This window comes from Canis aureus, chromosome 37 (assembly GCF_053574225.1).
Source record: "Canis aureus isolate CA01 chromosome 37, VMU_Caureus_v.1.0, whole genome shotgun sequence".
NCBI classification, from domain to species: domain Eukaryota; kingdom Metazoa; phylum Chordata; class Mammalia; order Carnivora; family Canidae; genus Canis; species Canis aureus.
Genome location: NC_135647.1, coordinates 1,220,502 through 1,247,136, shown reverse-complemented (window position 1 = coordinate 1,247,136; position 26,635 = coordinate 1,220,502). Strand labels below are relative to the sequence as shown.

The 26,635-nt window shown below is 41.4% G+C and overlaps 1 pseudogene; it reads left to right on the top strand.

Moving 5' to 3' along the window:
• Positions 1-18,891: 18,891 nt before the first annotated feature.
• Positions 18,892-20,150, top strand: LOC144306452 (uncharacterized; annotated as a pseudogene).
• Positions 20,151-26,635: the final 6,485 nt, after the last annotated feature.

The window sequence follows — 26,635 nt, the reverse complement described above, 5'->3', positions numbered from 1 at the left end:
TGGCTCAGGGCGTGATCTTGGAGTCCCAGGATCGAGTCCCACATCAGGCTCCCTGCATGGAGCCTGCTTCTCCCTCTGCCTGTGTCTCTGCCTCTCTCTCTGTGTGTGTCTCTCATGAATAAATAAATAAGATTTTTTTTAAACTTTTATTTATGTATGATAGGCACACAGTGAGAGAGAGAGAGAGGCAGAGACACAGGCAGAGGGAGAAGCAGGCTCCATGCACTGGGAGCCTGACGTGGGATTCGATCCCGGATATCTAGGACCGCGCCCTGGGTCAAAGGCAGGCGCCAAACCGCTGCGCCACCCAGGGATCCCTAAATAATTTTTTTTAAAAGCACAAGAAAATAACCCAAACAATGCAAAGGGAAGAAATACTAAATGGGAACATTCCTCAGGGCCTCCGTGTGGGACAAGTGCAGGGGTTTCTGAATAGTTGAGCCAAGTGAGGGAGGAGCCACTTTGAGGAATCACAGCTTACGTTGCTTCAAGCCAAGGAGCCTGTCACTCTGTTCAAGGGACCTAAGACACTTGGGAGAATTTGCCCTGAATTTCACTTCTGACAGTGCTTTAGGAGTGGGAAATTCTCTCACCTTGTGCACAATTTCAGTTTGTAACAAAATAAGAGAAGCAGCTGCTCAATTTAAAATGAGTTATCTGGCAGCCTGGGTGGCTCCGTGGTTTAGCACCGCCTTCAGCCCAAGGCCTGATCCTGAAGACCCAGGATCGAGTCCCACGTCAGGCTTCCTGCATGGAGCCTGCTTCTCCCTCTTCCTGTGTCTCTGCCCCTCTCTCAGTGTGTGTCTCTCATGAATAAATAAATAAAATCTTTAATTAATAAATAAAAAATAAAATGAGTGATCGTCTCTGCCTAATAAACCCTGGATCACTAGGATGTCCAGACTGAGGAAACCTTATGAGGATTCTCAGCCTGGAAAGACCTTCAGTGTAAACCTAAGTCCCATTACACTACACAACAGAGAAGCCATCCTGAAAAGAGTCCCACCAGAGTAAAGAATGTGGCAAAGCCTTCAGATACTGGAATGGTCTGGTCTCGTCAGATACCAAAGAACAGTTGGGGATATCTTCAGTGTTGTGAAAGTTCTATGTGAGCTCAAGTCTCATTAAGCAAATTCAGGAGCAAGTAGGGAGAAGGTCATTTGGAAGCAGTGCTTGTTACCAGAAAACCCATAAATATAAAAATGTGGGAAAGCTTTCACTAAAATCAGTCTTCTGTATTAGTAAATCCAAATTGGAGCAAAGCACTATACATGTGACTGCACTGAGGACACTTTCAGTGTTAGCTCAATCCTTAAAGTGTGTCAAACATTCCATGGAGGAAAGCTCTTTGAGTTGTAAGTGATATGGAAAAGCCTTCAATCAAAATTCAGATCTTACCAAACATCATTCTGCTTTGGAGAGGAGCCTTATACCTGGGACAGGTGTGGGAAAACCTTACAATGAACTCATTTCTTACCAGACATCAGAGGATGCAAAACAAGTATAAACCTCAATTGTCAAATATATGGTAAAGGTACAGGACTTTTTCAACAGAAAGCATCACCATTAAGAAAAAAACCCAATTGGGGCACCTCGCTGGTTCATATTCTTTTATCATAGGCAGTTCCCCTTTCCCTCCACCCAGATATTCCTGAAGACCAAGGACTTAAGAGCATTTTCTCACCTACATTTTAGAAAGGATTTAGGCATTTGACTCTTGATCTCAGGGTTGTAAGTTCAAGTCCTGCATTGGGACATTACTAAAAAAACAAAAAGAAAAACAAAACCCTCAATTGCATACAATCACTTTGACTAGTATTATTTTATGGAATTAAAGACAAGTGTTATGGGCAGCCCGGGTGGCTCAGGGGTTTAGCACTGCCTTCAGCCCAGGGTGTGATCCCAGAGACCTGGGATCAAGTCCCACGTCCGGCTCCCTGCATGGAGCCTGCTTCTCCCTCTGCCTGTCTCTGTCTCTCTCTATGTCTTTCATGAATAAATGAATAAAATCTTAAAAAAAAATAAAGACAAGTGTTAGAGACTTGTCAGATCACTTCATGGGCAAAGTTGAAATATTATCAATGGCAGATCTCCATGGATATTAACTGTCTTTGGCACAGTTAGCTTTCATTTTCTGTAGTAAAGGTAAAAATGGGGGCAAATTTTTTTAATAATTAGTCACAACCTTTGATGACTGAAACATTATTTATTACATTTATTTTGTTTGGTTTGGAATTCATGATGCTAATTAAAATAGTTTTTCTGGGCAGCCCAGGGGGCTCAGCGGTTTAGCGCTGCCTTCAGCCCAGGGCATGATCCTGGAGTCTCGTGTTGGGCTCCCTGCATGGAGCCTGCTTCTCTCCCTCTGCTTCTCCCTCTGCCTGTGTCTTTGTCTCTCTCTTTCTCAGGAATAAATAAATAAAATCTTAAAAAAATAAACTAGGTTTTCTATGGAATGCCTGGGTGGCTCAGCACTTGAGCATCTGCCTTTGGCTCGGGACATGATCCCCCAGTCCTGGGATCGAGTCCCACATCAAGCTCCCTGCAGGGAGCCTGCTTCTTCCTCTGCCTTTGTCTCTGCCTCTCTCTGTGTGTCTCTCATGAATAAATAAAAATCTAAAAAAAGATAAAATAGTTTTTCTAAGAATGATTTTGACATTGATTCCTCTGATGCACCAAATATACCATTTCTATCAGACTTCCTCCCTTTCATTTTTATTTAAGATTTTATTTATTCATGAGAGATAGAGAGGCAGACCTAGGTGTGCTCTCTCTCTCTCTGTGTCCCTCATGAGTAAATAAATAAAATCTTTTTTAAAAAATAAAGAATAAAATAAACTACAGCACAAGTAAACTATCAGCCTCTATGGCAGGTCAGTTCTAAACTCCAAGTCCATAGTTTCTTAGGAAATATGACTTGTGGTATATTCCTGTCATCATTTTGAAGAACATTTAATCAAATTATTTTTATGTAAATGTTCTCTTAAGCTAGAATGTTAAAATATGAGTTGGAACAGAAATCACCTACTAACTATTCACCCTCCAAAAACATGCACCCCGAATTCTGCTTCAATAATGTTGGATGAGGGGATCCCTGGGTGGCTCAGCGGTTTAGCGCCTGCCTTCGGCCCGGGGCGCGATCCTGGAGTCCCAGGATCAAGTCCCACGTAGGCTCCCGGTATGGAGCCTGCTTTTCTCTCTGCCTCTCTCTCTCTCTCTATCATGAATAAATAAATAAAATCTTAAAAAAAAAAAAAACTTGCAAAGAACAGAAATACCAAAAAAAAAAAAAAAAAAATTATGGTGGATGAATGGGGCAGCCCCGGTGGCTCAGCGGTTTAGCGCCGCCTTCAGCCCAGGGCGTGATCCTGGAGACCTGGGATGGAGTCCCCATGTCGGGTTCCCTGCATGGAGCCTGCTTCTCCCTCTGCCTGTGTCTCTGCCTCTCTCTTTCTCTGTATCTCTCATGAATAAATAAATAAAATCTTAAAAAAAAATAACCATTTCCAAGACATTGGACTTCAAGCAATGTAGGATGGTGGTGACTGAAAGTGGGAAACAGATGAGTGCTAGGATTGCCCCAGCTTACTGTCCTGAGAGAGAGAATTTTGACTGTTGCACAGGGAGACGGAACCCAGGTACAGCTGGCAGATTCTCTGAGATGTGGGATCAGTTGAGCATCTGAAAAGACCAAGGCAGCTACAGTTCACAGGGCAGAATCACGGAAAGGAAAGTGCTGCCCAGAGAACTCAAGATACGGAGATTGCCTCGCAAGTCCTCAAGAGTTGAGGGCCATGCACTAAAGAAGCTATCCTCAGGGAAAGAACCATTTGCAAGGTTCTTTCAGGGAAAAGTACACAGCATTACACAAGGCCAGAAATAGTACCTGCTCCCATCAACAAGACTGAAAAATGTTGTAATTCACAAAGCATTAGGTAAAATACTAAGAAGAGGTCTGCCTCAGTAGCAAGGAATAGTTAGCTACATACAATTACTTTCTGCTTCTGCTGTAACAAGTACCACAAATGCAGAAGCTTAAAACAACAGAAATTTATTATCTTACAGTTCTGGAAATCAGAAGTCCAAAATAAGCCCCATTGGGCTAAACAAGATATCAGGAGAGCTGCGTACCTTTTTGAGCATTTAAAGGCAGATTTTCCCATTTCCTTGCCTTTTCCACTGGTGGATGTCATCCATATTCTTCAGATTCTGGCCCCATTTCTCCATCTTCCAAGCCAATATCAGGTTGAATCTTTTCATATCATATCACTCCAACTTCAGCTTCTTTTTCCCACTTTTAAGGACCCTTGTGATTACATTAGGCTCATACAGAAAATACAGGATAATCTTCTATTTTAAGGTCAGCTAATTAGGAACCTTAATTTCATCTGCAATCTGAATTCCTCTTTGCCATGTAGCCTAACATAGTCACAGGTTTTAGGGATTAGGACATAAATATTTTGGGGTATGGAGGGGAGATTTTTATCTACCACATGAGTCTATGCTAAATGTTGCTTTGGCCTCACCTAACAAATACTAAAAACAATACCTGAAAGAGAGACCTGGTTGGCTCAGTTGAGCCTCTGACTCATGATTTCGTCTAAAGTCATGATCTCGGGTCGTGAGATGGAGCCCAGCACTGGGCTCTGTGCTGGACGTGGAGCCTGCTTAAGATTCTCTCCCTCTGTCCATCCTCCACCTCTCTAAAAAACAAAACAAAACAAAAACAACACCTGAAGTGAAGTGAATTATGTTGTCAACCAATTAACCTGGAGGAGGAACCCAAGCATAAGATGAGAACTGCAGTCCTGGACCATACTTTGATTTTACCTTGGGAAGATCCTAAGCAGAGGATCTAGCCACACTATGCCCAGTTTCTCATCTATGCAGACTGTGAGATAATGAGGGTTGTTTTTAAGTAACTAGTTTTTTTTTAAGAATTTATTTATTCATGAGAGATACACAGAGAGAGAGAGAGAGGCAGAGACACAGGCAGAGGGAGAAGCAGGCTCTATGCAGAGAGCCCGACGTGGGACTCGATCCAGGCTCTCCAGGATCACGCCCTGGGCTGCAGGCGGCACCAAACCGCTGCGCCACGGGGGCTGCCCAAGTTATTTCTTTTTTTAAAATATTTTATTTATTTATTCATGAGAGACACAGAGAGAGGGAGAGGCAGAGACATAGGCAGAGGGAGAAGCTGGCTCCATGCAGGGAGCCCGATGTGGGACTCAATCCAGGGACTCCGGGATCACGACCTCAGCCAAAGGCAAACGCTCAACCACTGAGCCACCCAGGCATCCCTAAGCACGTTATTTCTGACAATATTGAGCAGGAATGAAGGTTGAAGTCACTAGTGCCATGTTATGTCAACTATTTTAATATATTGTTGTTATAAAAACAACTCTCAGCAAATTAGTAAAAGATGGGAAATTCCCAACTTGATAAAGGGCATCTATTAAAAACCTACAGCTAACATCATATTTAATGAAGAAAGTGAATAGAGGACACCTGGGTGGCTCAGTTGGTTAAGCATCTGCCTTCAGGTCAGGTCATGATCTCGGAGTCCTGAGATCAAGCCCCGCATCAGGCTCCCTGCTCAGTGAGAAGTCTGCTTATCACTTTCCTTCTGTCTCTGCCTCTCCACCACCCCACTCTTGCTCGCTCTCTCTCTCTCAAATAAATAAATAAATAAATAAACTTTTTTTTAAAAAAAAAGTGAATACCTTTAAGAACAAGGCAAGCATATCTGCTCTCACCATTTTTTTTTTTTTTTTGCTCTCACCATTTCTATTTGACACTGTACTAGAGGATCTAGTCTATGCAGTAAGACATGAAAATGAAATAAAAATATTGAAAAGGAAGAAATACAACTCTTTATTCTTAGATGATATGATTCCTCATGTTGGTAATAGGCTTGAATCTATCCTTGAAAGTTACCAGAACTAGTAAGTGAGTTTAGTGTGGTTGCAGGATTCAAGATTGATATACAAAAACTCAACTGCACTTTTATATACTGTGATATGAATACGCACACATACGTGTGTCATGTTGTGTAATTATATATGTGTGTCATGCTGTGTAATTGTTAACTATATATGTGTGTTGTGTATAATTGTAAAATCAACATATACATGTGTCATGTATGTAATTGTAAAATCAACATTCATATATATGTATGATTCTTTTTACCATAGAACATTAGTATAAATGTATATTTGCAGACTTTTGCACAAGACCACCAGAAAACATTGAAGAAATCATGCTTTTAAATAAATGAAATCATGTGTCATATTCATGAACTTGAGAACTGAATAATCATGTTAGTTCCCTAACCTTTGCTATATATTCAAAGCCATCCTAATAAAATTTCTGACATCATTTTGTTGGCTAAAATTTATATGGAAATGCAGAGCAATAAGTAACTAAGATAGTCTCCTTTTTAAGAGATTTTATTGTGCACCCTGGGTGGCTTAGTGGTTTAGTGCCGCCTTCAGCCAAGGATGTGATCCTGGAGACCTGGGATGGAGTCTCACGCCAGGCTCCCTGCATGGAGCCTGCTTCTCTCTCTCTCTCTCTCTCTCTCTCTGTCTCATGAATAAATAAATAAATTCTTTAATAAAAATAAAAGTAAAATAAAACAAAAATAATAAAATTTATTTTTATTAAAGATTTTATTTATTTACTTATTTTTAGAGAGAGAGCATGCAAGCAGAGGGAGGGGCAGAGGGAGAGGGAGAGAGAGAGAATCTCAAGCAGACTCCACTCTGAATGTAGAACTCAACACAGAGCTCAATATCATGACCCTGAGATCATGACCTGAGCAGAAATCAAGAGTTTGACACTCAACCGAGCCACCCAGCTACCCCTAAGATATTCTTAAGAAAAACAAAGTGGATGACTAGCTCTACTAGATATTAAGACTTATACAACTAGAGCAGTTAAAGTTGTGACATTGGTGTAGGAGTGGACAAATAGGTCAGTGGCGCTTGATTAAATGAATATCAACATGAAGGTGGAGAAAAGAGACACTTGGGCCCTGGCTTATACATAAAAATAATTTCCCGGGAGATGTATATCTAAATCTGTAAGACAATATAATGAAGTTTCTAGAAGATAATGTGTGAGAATATCTTCATGAGCTCATAGCAGAAGAAGATGTTCTGAAGCAGGACATAAAACACACTGATCATAAGGGTAAAGATTATTGCTTTTGTAACAACATTTACCCTAAAATTAAAATGTGAGTGATATCAGAGGAAATGGTGGAGTAAGAACCACCACAAAAATCTCCATAAAACCAACAAGAACTCTGGCAAAATGTTAGAATCAACTTTTTCTGAACTCTGGAAACCAAGGAAAGCATGCAGCAAACCATGGCATGTTTATTCAAGAAAAATGACTGAATCTCAGTATGAACAGTGAGGTTTGTGGCATTTTAACTTGTGCTATTTCTGTTCTTCACTCTCCCTGCTCAGCTCCACAGCAGCCTTGAAAACACACAGCCTGTCATCATGGTGAAAACCAGCAACCCTGCAACTACTGGAAGGACATGAAGTGTTGGCAAGGCACCATTCCCAGATATTCTCCATTATTTGACCTGCCTGGTGGTTCCCTGGAAAACCCAAATTTCAAAGCTTGTGTTTATTAGACAAACTTTTATTTGAGAATTTAGTGGCTATCTGTGTTAGCCAATTCCCTTGATCCAAAGGAAAAAGAAAACTTCTCGTGTCTCTGACAAGCAGGTACTTAGAACTTGGAGCCAGGCATCTAGTTAAACTACCACAGAATGGGAGAAGATGAGTATCTGAAAAGGGACAGGAGATGGAGGTGTTTACATGTCAAAGAGATGGAATCCAGGACATTAAGGAAAAACATTACTAGGTCTTAAAATGGGAGAGTCTTATTTAGCTTTTAAAATTTTTTACATAAATCTCAAAGGGACAGAGAAAGATTCTACAATAATACAAGTTTTCAAAATGAAATACTGTAAAATTAGACTTTCTTTTTTTGTATTGGATTATATTAAATATTTTCTTTTTAGATTCATATTTCCTCTTACAACTAAAAACCACAAAACATCATGAAAATAAATTGAGGAATATCTAAATAAGTGGTTACATATCTCATGGATTGTAAGATTTAATATTGTTAAAATGGCAATACTCCCAAATTCAATACAAACTCTTTGAAAATGTCAGCTGCAGGAATCCCTGGGTGGCTCAGCGGTTTTGCACCTGCCTTTGGCCCAGGGTGTGATCCTGGAGTCTCAGGATCGAGTTCCACATCGGGCTCCCTGCCTGGACCCTGCCTCTCCCTCTGCCTGTGTCTCCACCTCTCTCTCTGTGTGTCTCTCATGAATAAATAAATAAAATCTTAAAAAAAATCTCAGCTGCACTGGGTATTTACCCCAAAGATACTGATAGAGTGAAATGCCAGGGCACCTGCACCCCAGTGTTCATAGCAGCAATGTCCACAATAGCTAAACTATGGAAGGAGCCAAGATGTTCTTTGACAGATGAATGGATAAAGAAGATGTTATATATATATATATATCCCTTTATATATTTATATATATATATAAAGGGACAAATACCCACCATTTGCTTCAACGGGGATGGAACTAGAGGGTATTATGCTGAGTGAAATAGGTCAATCGGAGAAGGACAATCATCATATGGTTTCACTCATACGTGGAATATAGGAAATAGTGAAAAGGATTATAAGGGAAAGGAGGGGAACTGAGTAGGAAAAATTAGAGAGGGAGTCAAACCATGAGAGACTCCCAACTCTGGGAAACAAATAAAAGGTTTCGGAAGGGTGGTAGGTGGGGGGTTGGGGTAACTGGGTGACAGGCACAGAGGAGGGCACTTGATGGGATGAGCACTGGGTGTTATATGTTGGCAAATTGAATTTAAATTTTAAAAAATGTTAAAAAAAAAAAAACCAACTCAGCTGCTTTTTTTCTCCTGCAAAAGTTAAAAAGCTGATCCTAAAATTTCATATGGAAATGTAAGGGACTCAGAATAACCAAAACAATCTTAAAAAATAAGAAAAAAGTTGGAAGACTCACATTTGATTTCAAAACTTACTACTGACGAAGATTCTTTCCTCGATCAAACTCGTTAGACTCCTAAACCTTCTCCTAGGCCCATCTGTGAATTTCCTTTAAAAACCTAGTTTTAGGGATTCCAGGGTGGCGCAGTGGTTTGGCGCCTGCCTTTGGCCCAGGGCGCGATCCTGGAGACCCAGGATCGAATCCCACGTCGGGCTCCCGGTGCATGGAGCCTGCTTCTCCCTCTGCCTGTGTCTCTGCCTCTCTCTCTCTCTCACTGTGTGCCTATCATAAATAAATAAAAATAAAAAAAAATAAAAAAAAAAAACCTAGTTTTAGCAAGAACTCTGCTATATCAGTTTAACCAGAACATTATCATCCTGCATATCCGATCATTCTTGACAGCTGATCAGATTTCTCCTTCTCCACCATATCTCATGTAATTTCTGATCACCTTGGCCTGTCTGCAAGAATTCTGGTAGGTCTGTTTAATCAGAACCCTCCTCACTTCATCCACTGGCCCCTACCTTGCTCCTTGGCTATAAATTCCCACTTATCCATGCTGTATTGATCGTTGAGCCCAATTCTTGTCCACCACAGTAAAATCCCATTGTAGTTACTGCAGTGGTCCTGAATAAAATCTGCCTTACCATCTTTAACAAATCACTGAATATTCTTTTTCTTTAACAGTAGTCAAGATGAAGAGGAATAGCATAAGGTTAAAACGTAGGTCAGTGGAATAGAAGTTAGAGTGTAGAAATTAGTCTATGCCTTTATAGCAAATTGGTTTTTTAATGTGGTGTAAAGATAATTCAGTGGGGGGAAATAGTCTTTTCAAGAAATGGTGCTAAGACTACTGTAAATGTACATGCAAAAGAATTAATTTGGACCCCTACCTAACTGTATTACTAAAAAATAAACTCAAAATACATCAAAGACCTAAAGGTAAGAGCTAAAACTTTAAAATATTTAGAAGAAATCAGGTGTAAACATGACCATGCAGTGATTTCTTTGATAACACAGAAATCCAAGAAACCAATTTAAAATAGAGAAATTGGATTTCATCAAATTAAAAACCTTTGTGCTTCAAAGAACACTACCAACAAAGTGAAAAGACATCCTATGAAATAGAAAATGTTTGCAAATTGTATATCTTATAGGGACCTAGTACCTAGAATATATGGGCAAAGGATTTGAACTATTCAAATGAAATGTCTAACATTTCTTCCCAGAAGATATGCAAATGGACAATAAGTACATGAAAAGATGCACAACATCATTCTATATTTTAAAAATGCATATTGGGATCCCTGGGTGGCACAGTGGTTTAGCACCTGCCTTTGGCCCAGGAGACCCAGGATCGAATCCCATGTAGGGCTCCCGGTGCATGGAGCCTGCTTCTCCCTCTGCCTATGTCTCTGCCTCTCTCTCTCTCTCTGTGTGTAAATAAATAAAAATAAAAAAAAATGCATATCAAAACCATGAGATACCCTGTCACACCCACTAAAGTGGCTATAATCAAAGACAGCAACAGGTGTTAACAAGGATATAGAGAAATTAGAACCCTCCTACATTGCTGATGAAAATATAAAATGGTGTAGCACCTTGGAAAATCCTTTGGAAGTTCCTCAGAAAATTAAACATAGGGCAGCCCTGGTGGCGCAGCGGTTTAGAGCTGTCTGCAGCCCGGGGTATGATCCTGGAGACCCGGGATCGAGTACCACGTCAGGCCCCCTCCATGAAACCTGCTTCTCCCTCTGCCTGTGTCTCTGCCCCTCTCTCTCTCTCTCTCTCTCTCTCTCTCTGTAGCTCTGTGAATAAATAAATAAAATCTTTAAAAAAAGAAAATTAAACATAGAATTAGTATATAAAGGAGCAATTCATTCCTAGTTATATATCAAAAAAAATTGAAAACAGGTGTTCAAATAAAAACTTGTACATAAATGTCCATAGTAGAACTACTCATAATAGCTAAAATATAGAAACAATCCAAATTTCTGTCAATGAATAAATGAATAAACAAAATCTGACATAATCATACAATGATTTATTATTCAGCCATGAGAAGGGATGAAGTATTTATACTGCTATAACATGGATGAATCTTGAAAATATTATGCTAAGTGAAAGAAGCTAAACAAAGGCTATGTATCATAGGATCTGTTTTTACAAAATGTCCAAAATAGGCAAGTCCACAGACAAAGAAAGATTAGTGGATGCCACAGACTAGAAAGCATTGGAAGTGACTATTGATGGTGTGGATTTATTTTGGAGTGATGAAAATGTGATGGAGTTAGATAGTGGTGATGGTAGCTGGTCGCCTGTTTGCACCCATCCCCGCCCGGAGGGACTGCCACCGTCTCACAGAGCGCAGGAGGTGCCCACTAGTGTTTGCCAACTGCCCCCGAGTGCGGTGAACGCTCCCGGATGGCTCTGCAGCAGAAGCCAGGCAGGACGGCTGCAGACACAAGAAAATCTGCTGGCAAGTTGTTCAAGCCCGATGGGGTTAGCAGGGGACTGTGGTGGTGGAGGTGGGGGAGACCCACCCAGGGACCAGGGCCTCAGGCTTACAGAGAACCAGCACCCCCTTGCTCGGGAGGTCTTCAGGCAAAGGTTCAGACACTTCTGCTATCAGGATTCCCTTGGACCTTAGGAAGACTCTGGTCTGATATGGTTGTGGGAAGCTGGGAACAAGACTCTCAGTTTGTGGAACTCAGAGAACAAAGGGAAAACCCAGCATTTGGCAGGGAAGTGAGCTTCTTGCTAAGCCAACCACGTAAAGAGGGAAAGGGAGAGGGGAACAGCAGATCCAGGGATGGTGAGCAAAGATACCGAAGGTGTTCTGTATTTCAGATAGAATGAGGAGCATGATGCTCCTTACCTTACAGGTGACTCAACTCTCACAGCAATAAAGAAGTAGGTGTAATCGTTCCCAATTTGCACACATGGACACTAAGTTCAGAGAGATTGGGGAACTTGGCCAAGGACACACAGCCAATAGTGAAACGACAGAAATGAGACCTGATCAAATTTTGCTTTGCTTACCTTTTTGGCTGCTCTCTGCCTCAGAAGGTACATAAGGCCCTGGCTTTTCTCTTCTTTTTCCTAGTCTCTGGGAATATATTTCTTGTGGACTCCTCCAGAGGTTTAATCTCTGTTAAATTCTTGATATCCTTAAGGCTTAATGACTTGCTTGTCTCTAGGTTTCAGCCTGTGCTCTGGAACAGAAAATCCTTTTGCAGGCAGTGACCCTTCAGACACTAGATGAAGAATCTTCATACACATGGATTCAGCCCCCAGTGATCCAGGACAAAGGACCTGAGTCCCAACCATCAGAGGAAGGAGGTGAGGCAAGAATTTCTCTAGGGAATTTGGACTGAAATGGCCTCCGAGTTGGATTTTTTTGTGGCTTGTGACATGTTAATTCCTTGTGATGAGGGTTATTAAAGAACACGACAAAGGTGACATTTGGAGTAATAAATCAAAAGGTATTAAGTCATTTCAGAGCAACCTCAGTAACATGGTTGGTTTTAAATATCCATATTTGAATTTTCTGTATATGGTCTAGCAGCAAATGTTATTTCAAGTATTTTGATGCTTACATCCTTCAGTAGATATAGCTAGGATATTAACAATGTAAAACTATACTGACTTTCCTGAAAATTACCCTTTATTATTAACAGAATGGTGTATATGCATTGTACAAAGTTAGAAAATACATAGTAACAAGATAAGAAAATAAAACATGGTATTCTGTCACCCAGAGATTACAGTCAATGACTTTTTAACTTTTTGTTTTATGTCTGTGTATCTTTTTATGCATATGTGTGTACATTTACCTTTTACCAAAAAGAGATCATACTCTGTGCTATTTTGTAACATAATTTGTTGAATTAATGTTATCTAAATTCAATCCAAATTCAAATAGGCTCATTTTTTCTAAAATGTATTTTTTAAAGATCTTATTTATTTATTTGAGAGAGAGAAAGAGTGCACAAGCAGCACCAGGGGTGTGTGGGGAAGAGGGAGAAGCAGACTCCCCACCGAGCAGGGAACCAGTGGTGGGGCTCTATCCCAGGAGCCTGAGATCATGATCTGAGCTGAAGGCAGATACTTAACTGACGGAGCCACCCAGGCATCCCTCTAAAATGTATTTAAAGCTCATTTGTCCAACTCCGGATAGAATCCAGAGCAGCATGATACTTCTGGTTGTTATGCCTCTTGATTCTTTTCTACATTAGAACAGTTCCCCTCTCCCATCTTTTCCCCATTGCCCAGACTTTCTGAGGAACCCAGGCCAGGTTCCTACCCTCTAGAGTTTTCTGATTGCTTTCTAATTGTATCATTTAGTTTCTTGCCCCTGTACCTTGTATTCCCTATAAACTGGAAATTCCATCTCCATGCCTGAAGGATTTGGGTTAAACATTTTTGGCTAGAATTAATATTAGGTAATAGACATTAATACCTGTGTGGCCCACTACTAAATCACTGGCTTGGCATGATGACAGTGTGATACCTTCATTGAACGGGTGATTTTTCCCCTTGTAGCTAGCTAATGTGTGGTGTCATCGAGGCACTACACAAATAGTTTCACATCAACAAATTAGAAATGTTTGATAATCCTTATGTGGGTCAACCATTTTATTAAGCATTACAGGATGATTTTGTAATTCTTTATTCCTTCTATGTTATTAACTGGCATTCTTACTAAAGCTTTCCTTCATCACATCTGTCTGGTCACTTCCTTGTAGGTGGTCATGATTGATACTTTGTTTTCCCCCTTCTTATGCCAATCTTCAAATTCAAGAAGTGGTTTATTGTGTTATCTTAAATGGCAACTTGAGATTTTAGGACTTTTTCTGTGTTGGTATCATTAAGGACTTGGAATGTATTTTTTTAAAGCTTTTATTTAGGGGCACCTGGGTAGCTCAGTTAAGCATCTGCCTTCAGCTCAGGTCATGTTTCTGGGGTCCTGAGATCCAGCCCCATGTTAGGCTCCCTGCTCTGCAGAAAGCCTGCTTCTCCCTCTCCCTGCCACTCCCCCTGCTTGTGCTCTCTCTGTCAAATGAATACATAAAATCTTTTAAAAAGAAAAAAAAGAAGCCTTATATTTCAAAATACCAATGCTAAATATTAAGGTAAAATGTATACAGCTCCTAGAAAAATCATGAGATTGTCTGTGGCTGAAACAAATTTCATTTCCTCTTCAGATGTTTAAAATGGCAATAAAATAAATAAATAAAATGGCAATAAATGCAAAATAGGGGAAAATACACTGAGCTATTTTATTAAGAACAAAATACCAATCAATAAATTATCATTAAGTATATATTACAGCATATGATTGTTTCAAAAGCTCCTTGTAATGAAATTGGATACTACTTGGAACAAATCGTTACTTTTCAGCTCAGGTGATGATCCCGGGGTGCTGGCATCCAGCCCCACACCGGGCTCCCTGCTCCACATCCAGCTTCCTGGTGAGAAGGGAGTCTGCTTCTCCCTCTCCCTCTGCTCTGCCGCTTGTGAGTGTGTGCTCTCTCTGTTAAATAAATAAAAGCTTAAATAAATAAAATATTTTTTAAAAAATTAAAAAATAAGGGATCCCTGGGTGGGGCAGCGGTTTGGCGCCTGCCTTTGGCCCAGAGCACGATCCTGGAGACCCGGGATCGAGTCCCGCGTCGGGCTCCCGGTGCATGGAACCTGCTTCTCTCTCTGCCTCCCTCTCTCTCTCTCTCTCTCTCTCTGTGACTATCATAAATAAATAAAAATTTAAAAAAGATTGAAAAAAATTAAAAAATAAGGTTTGTATTTATTTGAGAGAGAGAACGCATGAGCAGGGGGTAGGAGCAGAGGAAGAGGGAGAGAAGCAATCTCCCCAGTGAGCAGGGAGCCCAACTCAGGACTCTATCCCAGGACCCTGGGATCATGACCTGAGCTGAAGGCACAGGCTTAACCAACTCAGCCCCCCAGGTGCCCCTGGACTTAGGAATTTTTCTTGAGTCAGTGTGTTTCAGCCCCCACATTCAAAATCGACCTTTTATTCCACATATCTTTGGCTTGTGTGAATATCTTCAGTCCTGCTCCTGTCTCTGTTTTGCCATAGCTCTAGTAATTTTGAATGCTTGCTTTTGCTTTCTGAACAAAAATAACTTGTTTCAGGCTCACTTTGTACCTTCCCTGTACCGGATCTGGTTTCAGCCATTTCTGAAGGAGCCTTGGTTCTTGTTAATAGAGAATGCTATTGGAGAATAAACTCTGGGTGCTAGGGGTGTTCTTTATCATTTGGGTAACACTACTTCTAGGACATTCATGGGCAGAGCTAGATAGATTTTATTCCTAACAAATTTGAATTTATATTGGTGTACTCATTCTATTTTACCATTACAATGTTACATCAGTGTTCTGTATTATATTTGGTTTCTTCAATTTTTGAATTCCTTTGTTGAGTTCTCCTTTGGTTGGTTGGTTTGTTGGTTCACTCTCTCATTTATTTATAGGTGTAATAGTTTGCATCCAAGGTGACCCAGGGAAACACAAGGAGTGGGAATTGAGACACTAAAGGGAGAAATGCCAATAAAGTATGCATAAATGAGCAGGCTGTCATGGTTTTGTTTTAGGATTTTGTTTTAAGTATGCTGGGCATGGAGCCTAACACTGAGCTTGAACTCAAGACCCTGAGATCAAAACCTGAGCTGAAATAAAGAGTCAGATGTTTAACCAACTCAGTCACCCAGACACCCCATTTTTCCCTAACTTTTGAGCTGGGTTGATTGATATATTTTCATTCTTCTACTTATTAATGTAAGTATTTGATGCTATGAATATTTCATTGAACACTGGTTTAGATGAATTTCAAATGTTTTGAAATGTAATGTTTTCATTTATATATTTTCCAGAAAGTCTGAAATGTATGTTTATAACAATTGTTGGAGTTTAAAATTTACAGATTAAAGAGCTTATTTTCTGATTTTGTTTTTAATTAATTGCATTGTCATCAGAGAGTGTTTGTGTTATTCCTATGTTTTAGAATTTATTGTGGTTTTCTTATGACCCAATAGATAGTTTTCTCTCTCTTTTATAAAAATTTTATTTATTTATTCATGAGAGACACAGAGAGAGAGGCAGAGACATAGGCAGAGGGAGAAGCAGGCTCCTCTCAGGTTGCCTGATGAGGGACTCCATCCCTGGACTCCAGGATCATGCCCTGAGCCAGATGTTCAACCGCTGAGCCACCCAGGCATCAAATCTCCCCTTTGTCTGAAATTGAAATCTTGATGCCTTCTTTCTTTCTATTTACATTTCCTTAATCTATCCTTATTTTTTTTAAGATTTTTATTTATTTATTCATGAGAGACAGACAGAGAGAGAGAGAGAGAGAGAGAGAGAGGCAGAGACACAGGCAGAGGGAGAAGCAGGCTCCATGCAGGGAGCCCCATGTGGGACTCGATACCCGGACTCCAGGGTCACGCCCTGGGCTGAAGGCGGCGCTAAACCGCTGAGCCACCCCGGGATCCCAATCTATCCTTATTCATCCTTTATTCATAAATTTTCTCAATCATTATGTTGTATATGTGTCTCCTGTATATATAATAGAGTTGAGTGTTGCTCTGTGATCAAATCTAATGTTTTTTTTTTTAACAAGTTAAGCCATTTGCATTTATTGATATGGCTATTAGGACAATTATGTTTTATATTAACAATTTTCTTGTCTTTTATATTGTACATGTCATTTATACACATATAAACATATAAATATAAGTACAAACATGCATATGTGAATAGGTACATATGTGTGTATATGTATGTATATATATGCACATATATACATGCTTTTCAATGTATGGTTTGTTTTCTCTCTCTTTTTTTTAAAGATTTTATTTATTTATTTGTTCAGAGAGTGAGTAGGTGGAGGGGCAGAGGGAGACAGAATCCTAAGCAGACTCTCTGCTGAGCATGGAGCCTGACATGGGGCTGATCCCACAATCCTGAGATAATGACCTGAGCCAGAATCAAGAGTTGGACGCTTAACCAACTGAGCCACTCCGCACGTTCCTTTTATTTATTTTTTTTTAAGATTTATTTTTAGGGACACCTGAGTGGCTCAGCGGTTGGGTGGCTGCCTTCGGCTCAGGTTGTGATCCCGGGATTCGGGATCAAGTTCCACATTGGGCTCCTGTGGGGAGCCTGCTTATCCCTCTGCCTGTGTCTCTGCCTCTCTCTCTCTCTCTCTCTCTCTCTCTCTCTGTGTCTCTCATGAATAAATAAATACATCTTTAAAAAAAAAAAGATTCATTTTTGGGGCTTGAATTCAAAATCCTGAGATCAACAGTTGCATGTTCTGACTGAGCCAGCCAGGCACCCCTCCCCTTTCTTTTTAATTAGTTCTTATACTAAGGAAGATTTGTATGTTCGTATCAGCAGTATATTAGTTAGCAATTGCTGTTTAACAAATTACCACAAAGTTAGTGGCTTCAAACTACACACATGTTTTATCTCATAGTTTCTGTGGGTAGAGAGTCTGGGTTGGCTCAGATCAGGTTGCAGTTAAGGTGCTAGGGCTGACATCTCATATGAGTTGTGAGCAGGGAAGGATCCATTTCCCACCTCACATAGATGTTGGCAGGACTCACATCTCTGTTAAACAGAGGGCCTCAATCTCTTGCTGGCTGCTGGCCAGAGGCCACCTTTGTTTCCTTGCCTCATGGGCTTCTCCATATGGTGGTGTTCTTCACCAGAGCCAGCAAGCCAGCATGGAAGAGTGTCCATAGAGATTCCACTAGCAAGATGGAACTTACAGTCTTATGTAATCACAGAAGTGACAGCCTGTCAATGTTGCCACATTCTCACTTTCACACCTGTATTTTTTTTAAGATGTATTTATTTATTTATTCATGACAGACACACACACAGAGGCAGAGGGAGAAGCAGACTCCAGGGACCCTGACATGGGACTCGATCCCGGGTCTCCAGGATCACACCCCAGGCTGAAGGCGGCGCTAAACCGCTGGGCCACTGGGGCTGCCCCACACCTGTATTACTACCATTCCTTCCACATTGACTAACATCTTTCTCTGAACTGCTAACACTAAGTAAAGAGATGATACAGTATCTTCTGTTAGCATCAACCTAAAAGAGACATTAGCCTTTCCAGCTGGCTATCTCTTAAATTATTTTTGAGTTTTCTTTGCTCCCCAAGTTCTGTGGTCTCTTGTTTCAGATGGTGGTATGAAGACTGACGACATGATGTTAAGCATGAAGCAGGAACTTCTTGAAGAAGCAGAACTATGTGGGAAGGGGTCTGACGGACATGATGGAACTTTGTCTCAACATGCCAAATACACAGGAGGCCATGACCGTGATGGAAGTTTGGAAACGCAGGATGGAGTGCCACAGGAAAAAAAAATACATACATGTGAAGAATGTAAGAAAACCTTCACCTGGATAAGAGGGCTTCATATGCCATAGGAGGATCCCACACTGGGGAGAAACCATACTCAGGTACAGAATGTGCAAATGCCTTCTTCAGATGTGTAGAGCTTACCCAGCACCAGGAGCTTTACAGCAAGGAAAAACCTTATCCCTGTAAAGAGTGTGGCAAACATTTCAGTCAGAAAGCAGGCCTCTTCCAACATCTCAAAATCCACACTGGAGAGAAGCCATATTGGTGTAGTAATTGTGGCAGGTATTTCAGTCGGAGATCAGTTCTTACAAAGCATCAAAGTGTCCACACTGGAGAGAAACCTTTTGAATGTGAGGACTGTGGTAAAACTTTCTGCCATTGTTCAGATCTCACTGAGCATCAGTGATTCCACAGTAAAGAGAAACCTTACGAGTAATGAGTGTGGGAAAACCTTCAGCAATGTTCACATCTTATTCAGCATCAGCAAATCCACAGTGAAGAAAAACCTTATGAATGTAAAGTGTGTGGAAAAGCCTTTGCCCAGTATGCAGGATTTAACCAGCACCAGAGAATCCATACTGGAGAGAAACTTCTTGAATGTCCTGTATGTGGATGAGCCTTTAGCCAGAGCTCAGAACTCATAATCCATCACAGAATTCACTCAGGGGGAAAAAACCCTATGAGTGTGCTGAGTGTGGAAAAATGTTTAGTGTGAGCTCAAGTCTGATCATACATCAAAGAAGTCACACTGGAGAGAAGCCCTATAAATGTGATGAGTGTGGTGAAGCCTGTAGTCAACACTCAGGTCTTAACAAACACAGGTTAGGAGGGAAGCACAGTAAGCCCCCTGAGCCAAGAAAATATAAGTGTGACAAGTGTGGGAAGACCTTTACTCGATCAACTGGCCTGGGAAACCATAAAAGAATTCACACTGGGGATAAAACCTAGCAGTGTCCTGAGTGTGGGAAAGCCTTCACAAGAGGAGAGCATCTTCTTGAACACCAGGGAATTCACAACAAGGTGAAGCCCCATCAATGTAAAGAGTGTGGGAAAGCCTTCAGTTGTCAGAAGACAGGTCTGAATCACCATCTCAGAGTCCACATGGTAAAGAAACACTGAGTGTTCCGAATGTGGGCAGGCTTTCAGTTGTAAGTCAGATCTCCATAAACTCTGAGGAAAACCCCCATAAATATGAAGAATATGGAAAGGCCTATAGGCAGAGAGCAACACTGTTGCAACACTATTACACTGTTCTAAGCCCTGGCAGCAGCATGAACTGAGTGGAGCCTGCTGTGGGAACACAGCCTTGATGTAGTCCTAGAGAATCCACTACAACTGGACACCCTGCCCAGGTGTTCAGTGACAACTACAGGAAGAATCAAGGACTTTTTTTTTTAATCTGAAATAAAATGTTTCTTGAAACTCATTATTAAAGAAAATTGGAGATGTCACATCAAAAAGTTTTTATAAAGATTGTAAATGCTGGAAAAGTTGAGAATTTAGAAAAGTAAATGTTAACAAGAAATTTACCTGTGATTACTTTTACTAAATACAATGAAGTATTGGTTAATATGAAAAATATATAAAAGCCCATTGATAAAAAAATTCTATTTTTCTACTGAATTCATGAGTTTTGATGTTGTATTTTTTCAAACCATTTTTTAAAAAGATTTTATTTATTCATGAGAGACACACAGAGAGAGGCAGAGACATACACAGAGGGAGAAGCAGACTCCCTGCAGGGAGCCCAACGAGGGACTCGATCCCAGGACCCCAGGATCATGCCCTGAGCCAAAGGCAGACTTCTAACCACTGAGCCACCCAGGTGTCCCTTTTCAAACCATTTTGATTTCTAATTAGCTTTAGCCTATCCCAGTGTTGAAATTACTACTCTGAGTAATAGTCAAGGACACTGGAATATCCAAGTTTGGAATGGGTGAAGCGAGTGTTCTGTTTCCCTCCCTACCGAACCAGCCTTTAACCAGAAGTAGGTAGCCTGCAGACCTTCCTGACCCCCACCCCCAGACTTTGCAAAAGCCCAGGGCATACTTTTCTCCTTGTGAACATACTCCTTGAGCTCACAACTGAGAAGGATGAAAGGGAAGACAGAAAACCAAACTTTTAATTAACAGCATTTTCACCCTCCTGCAAATTATATTTACACAACTGAAACATTCAGCTTCAGCACTACCTGTGTCCCTTGGGCAATAATGTGAGGCCCTTCTTTGCTGAAGCTCATGATAGTTTTCAAATACTGGAAGACTACTTTCTCATTTTTTGCTGCTATCCACGATGTAACTGCTATAGATGTGACACATTTTTATTTTTTTAATTATTATTATTTTTTTATTTATGATAGTCACAGAGAGAGAGAGAGAGAGAGAGGCAGAGGCAGAGACACAGGCAGAGGGAGAAGCAGGCTCCATGCACCGGGAGCCCGACGTGGGATTCGATCCCGGATCTCCAGGATCGCGCCCTGGGCCAAAGGCAGGCGCCAAACCGCTGCGCCACCCAGGGATCCCTTAAACTTAATGTGCACTTTTAACATTTTCTTCAACACCTTCTGAAATCTGGATGGCCAGCAAAAGAACAATCCCTGCTTTTCTTTGATTATGTTTGCATGATGTATCTTTTTCTGTCCTTTTACTTTCAATTTACTTATTAAATTTGAGGTGAGTTTCTTATAGACAGCATATGCTTGGATGATGTTTTTAAATTAACATCCCATTGTTGTCTTTTAATTGGTGGATGTAAATTATTTCCATTTAATGTAATTATTGGTATTTTAAGGCTTCAGTTTACTATTTTTTTTTTGTTCCCTATATTGCATTTCTGTAGGTTCTCTTCCCAGCCTTCTTGTGGGTTACTGGAACATGTTTTTTAGAAGTCCATCTGATTTGTTCATGATGTTTTCAGATATATCTATATAGCATCATTGTCCATGATAAAATCCGTTACTTTAAACTGGCTTTCAACCCACATATATTCTGCACATTTCCCTCCAAGAAATACATCAATTTTTGTTAACCTTAATTTGAGAACAACCCTAGACAATACTACAAACATTCTAAACAGATATGGGGGATTAAACAGTTGAGTTCCTATCAAAGTCTATGTTAGTTTTTTTGTTACCTGTTACCTCTTAGGTCTTAGGAGAGCCACTGATGAGACCCAGCAGAGGGAGCCTTCCAGAACTTCCTGAGCTAAGGATCACTGAGAGCAGGACTGTTTTATTCTCTCTCTGTATATCTCAGCACTTCAAACAGGACCTGACAAGTATTAGTTGCTCCATAAATATTGAAGGAAGGAAGAAAAGGAGGTTCCTGGGCCTTGTGCATCTCTGAGTTAATGACCAGTGGCTGAGACCAGAGACACACAACCCAGTGCTTATCCTGGAACTATTGGTGTTAAGTGATTCTTGACCATCCTGCCTAAGAAGCTATGGGCCTAAATTCAAAAACATTTTTTTAAAGATTTTATTTATTTATTCATAGAGACACACACACACAGAGAGAGAGAGAGAGAGAGAGAGAGAGAGAGAGAGGCAGAGGGAGAAGCAGGCTCCATGCAGGGAGCCCGATGTGGGACTTGATCCTGGGTCTCCAGGATCACACCTCAGGCTGCAGGAGGCGCTAAACCGCTGCACCACGGGGGCTGCCCTCAAAAACATAATCCAGATGAAATAATATGGAGAAATGTGGCAAATGACACCTTAACTAAGTAAGTAATCAACTAGTAATGGGATGAACTGCTACTGGACTTCTGATAGAATTGCTTCACTGAGGACACATCATAACTTCTGTGGGATTTCTGGCAAAAAATGTGTAACCCAAATCTAATCATGAGGAAACAGACAAACCCAAATTTGGGTAGGAGGGTTCAACAGAACAACTGGTCTGTGTTCTTCAAAAATATCTACGTTATAAAAGAAGCATTGAGGAATTGTTTTAGATTAAAGGAGATTAAAGAAATATAATAAAGTCAGTGTGTGAGCCTAGGTTGGGTCCTAGATTGGAATAAAATTTATGTAAAGAACATTGTTGGGACAATTGGCATAAAGTAGACATGGCATATACATTCAATAATAGTATTGCACCAGTGTTGTTTCCTGAGTCAATCATTGTTTTGTGGTCACAAGACAAAATGTCTCTGCTTTGAAAAGGTGCATGCTGAAGTGTTTACGGGTGAAGGTTCTTTATACTGCTGCACATTTTCTTTATTTTATTTTATTTTATTTATTTGAGAGACAGCACAAGTGGGGGGGGGGGCCAGAGGGAAGCAGACTTCCCGCTGAGCAGGGAGCCTGATGCCACAGAGGACTCCATTCCAGGACCCTGAGAGCATGACCTTAGCTGAAGGCAGATGCTTAACCAACTGAACCACCCAGGCATCGCTGCAACACATTTTCTTTTCTATTTATTTATTTATTTATTTATTTATTTATTTATTCATTCATTCATTCATTCATTCATTCATTCAGAGAGAGCGAAGAGAGAGGCAGAGACACAGGCAGAGGGAGAAGCAGGCTCCACGCAGGAAGCCCGATGCGGGACTCGACCCGGGGTCTCCAGGATCACACCCCAGGCTGTAGGCGGCGCTAAATCGCTGCACCACCGGGGCCGCCCTGCAACACATTTTCAAGTGGTCAGTGGGTTAGCAGATAATAGCAGTAAAGTATATATGATGGAGAAAACAAGTGGCAAGCCTTAATGATAGGTGAATCTAGGGAAAAGGACAACAAACCAAATTCATAGACACAGAGAAACTTATAGTCACTAGGGGGAAGGAATAGGACTGGGTGAAATGAGTGAAGGGGATCAAGAGATACAAATTTCCAGTTATAAAATGAACAAGGCCTGAAGACAGAATGTATCACATGGTGACTGTAGTTAATAATGCTGTATTGCCTATTTGAAAGTTGCCAGAAGAGTAGATCTTAAATGTTCTCATTAAAAGAAAAAGATTGTAACTATATGGTGATGGATGGTAACCAGATTTACTGTGGTGATTGTCCCACAATATATACAAATATCAAATACTATGTTGCAGACATGAAACTTAGTTCATGTTATATGTCAATTATATATCAACTTTTTAAAAGTTGGAATTATGGCAACTAACACCTGAGCCTGAAAGCCTGATGCAACCTTTAATAACTTTTGTTGCTCTCTCTGTCAAATAAATAAAACCTAAAAAAAAAAAAAAAAAAAAAACCACAAAAAACAAAAAGAAACTTGTGGGCAGTCTGGGTGGCTCAAGGTTTAGCGCTGTCTTCAGCCCAGGGCATGATCCTGGAGAGCAGGATAGCGTTCCACGTCCGACGGCTCCCTGCATGAAGCCTGCTTCTCCCTCTGCCTGTGTCTCTACCTCTCTCTGTGTATGTGTCTCTCGTGAATAAATAAATAAATAATCTTTTAAAAACTTGTGAATAAAAAAAAACACTTGTGAATAAAGTTATGTTTACACTATACTGCAGTCTATTAAGTGTGCAGTAGCATTATATCTAAAGAAAAACAACAACAACAACAACAGGGGCGCCTGGGTGGTGCGGTCCATTAAGCATTGACTATTTCAGCTCAGGTTATGATCTCAGGGTTGTGGGATCAATCCCCCCTCAGTCCTCCTCCATGCTGGGGGTGGAGCCTGTTTGAGATTTTCCTGTCTCCCTCTCCATCTGCCCCTCCAACAAATAAATCTTTTAAAAAATAGTAATAATAAAATAAATAAATAAATAATAAATAAATAATAAATAAATCTTTTAAAAAGTAAAAAAAAAAGTATATATCTTAATTTAAAAATGCTTCATTGCTAAAAAATGCTAACCATGGTCTGAGATTTCTGCAAGCTGTAATCACTGATCACAGTCACCATAACAAAATAACATACTGAAAAAAAGGTGAAATGAAAGGTCGAAAAAGGTTATGAGAATTACCAAAACGAAGTGAACAAGTGTTGAAAAAGATGCCAAGGGGCTTGCTGCAGGGCTGCCACAACCTTCAACTTGCAGGAGGGAAAAAGGCAACGTCTGTGAAGTGCAATAAGGTGAAGTGCAATAAAATGAAGAATGCGTGTATCGGGGTGTTAATCCCCAATCCGACCTGTGTCTCTCCCATCCGGCTAGTGCCTCCTGCGTGCCTAGCGCTGAACCCCCAAAACCCCAGGTCTCCTGCTGGCTCGGGCACCTGCAGCTGCGAGACCTGTGACTGGGCCCAGACGCACCCAGCAGGTGGGAAAGGTCGGGCTGGGGCAGCGACCTGCGCAGGGGGCCCGGGGAGGGCCTTGAGAAGCCCCGAGAGTCCGGAGCGCGCCCCCTGCGCGCCAGCCCCGGGGCTAGGCAAGTGGGGGCAGGGAGGTTTGCGCTCCCCTCCAGCCTCTCACGCCTGAGAGCCGCCGCTTGGGCTCCAGGGCACCCCCGTGTCTTGCTGAACCCTATAGCGGCCAAAAGCGCGCGCGTAGGGGAGAAGGCGGGCTGCGGGGGCGGGGGCGGGGGTGGGGGAGCGGGCCCCGAGGGGTGCGAGGGGCGGCCCCGGGGTCTCGGGGGGGTTAGGGCGGGAGGAGGCGCCTGCGGGCTTGCCCCCTCCTTACCCAGCTGCGGGGGCCCCAGGATGCAGACCCCAGGAATTACGCAAGCCTGCGGAGCGGCTCGGCTGCCGCGGCGTCCACACCGACCTTCTGCGCTTCCTCGGGAACAAGCTGGGAGCTGAGGTCGCTGGGGGCCCCTCGGTGGTCTTGGGGCAGACGCCTGGGACCCGCAGCCGGCGGAGCACTGTGCACGCACCTGGGGCTGCACCTGGGGTGCACCGCAGAGTTGTCCAGGTTACTGGTTTCACAGATGTGCCTTCACGGGGTCTGCAAGGAATTTTGACTAAGGTGTTCAACCTCTCCCTCAGCTTTTCTTGTCATCAAAGTTCCATACGTCTTTGTTTATCTATTTATGCTCTCCATGAATATTTTATTAATTCTGCTTGTACAGGGATCCTAACATCTGGCATATTAATGCCATGAAGCAAAGTCAAACATTATATTTTTTTATTACAGATATATAAAAAAAATTTATTATGTAAACTCTACCCCCAAAGCGGGGCTAGAACCCATGACTCTGAGATCAAGAGTCCAGTGTGCTGACTGAGCCACCCAGGCGCCTCTACTTTTTTTTTTTTTTTTTTTTTTTTAAGATTTTATTTATTCATGAGAGACAGAGAGACACAGGCAGAGGGAGAAGCAGGCTTCCTGCTGGGGAGCGGAATGAGGGACTCCATCCCAGGACCCTGGGATCACGACCTGAGCCAAAGGCAGATGCTCAACCACTGAGCCACCCAGATGCCCCAGGCGCCTCTATTAAGGAAATTTTTAAACACACCCACACAAAAACAAGGAAAACAAAACCTCATGTGACTATCTCCCAACTGCAAGATTAGCAAGTTTTCCCAACCTCTCCCTTTCTATATATAACATTTTTCCTCCTGTAAAGAAAATCCAAGCATCACATTATTTTATCCATAAATATTCCAACATGTAACAGAAGAAAGATGGGAATTTTTTAAAAGATTTTATTTATTTATTCATGAGAGATACACACACACAGAGAGAGAGAGAGAGAGAGAGAGAGGGGCAGAGACCCAGGCAGACGGAGAAGCAGGCTCCATGCAGGGAGCCCGAGTGGGACTCGATCCCGCCCTGGGCTGTCAGCTGAGCTAAACCACTGAGCCACCTCGGCTGCCCGAAAGATGGGAATTTAAAATATAAGTGCTACTTACTTAGGATGTCTATTAGGGAAAAAATGGATTCTTCAGATTTCTTTGTTTTATCCTTTTTTATTTTAATCAGTGTGATCATTTTTCTTAAAATGGTCTTAAGATAGAGATCTGGTGAACAATTCTGTGGCCCAAGTTGGGAGGGCAGCAAGATAATTTCCCTTTTAAGGATCAATGTGTCGGATCCTTGGGTGGCTCAGCGGTTGGGGCGTGCCTTTGGTCCCGGGTGTGATCCTGGAGTCCTGGATCCCCCATTAGGATACCTGCATGGAGCCTGCTTCTCCTTCTTCCTATGCCTCTGTGTCTCTCATGAATAAATAAAATATTTAAAAATAGTCAAAAGAATAGTATAATTCAAACTGGGAAACCAAGAAATCAGCAAATGATTTCCTGTAAATTCAATATACTGCAAAAAAGGGTATATTCCAG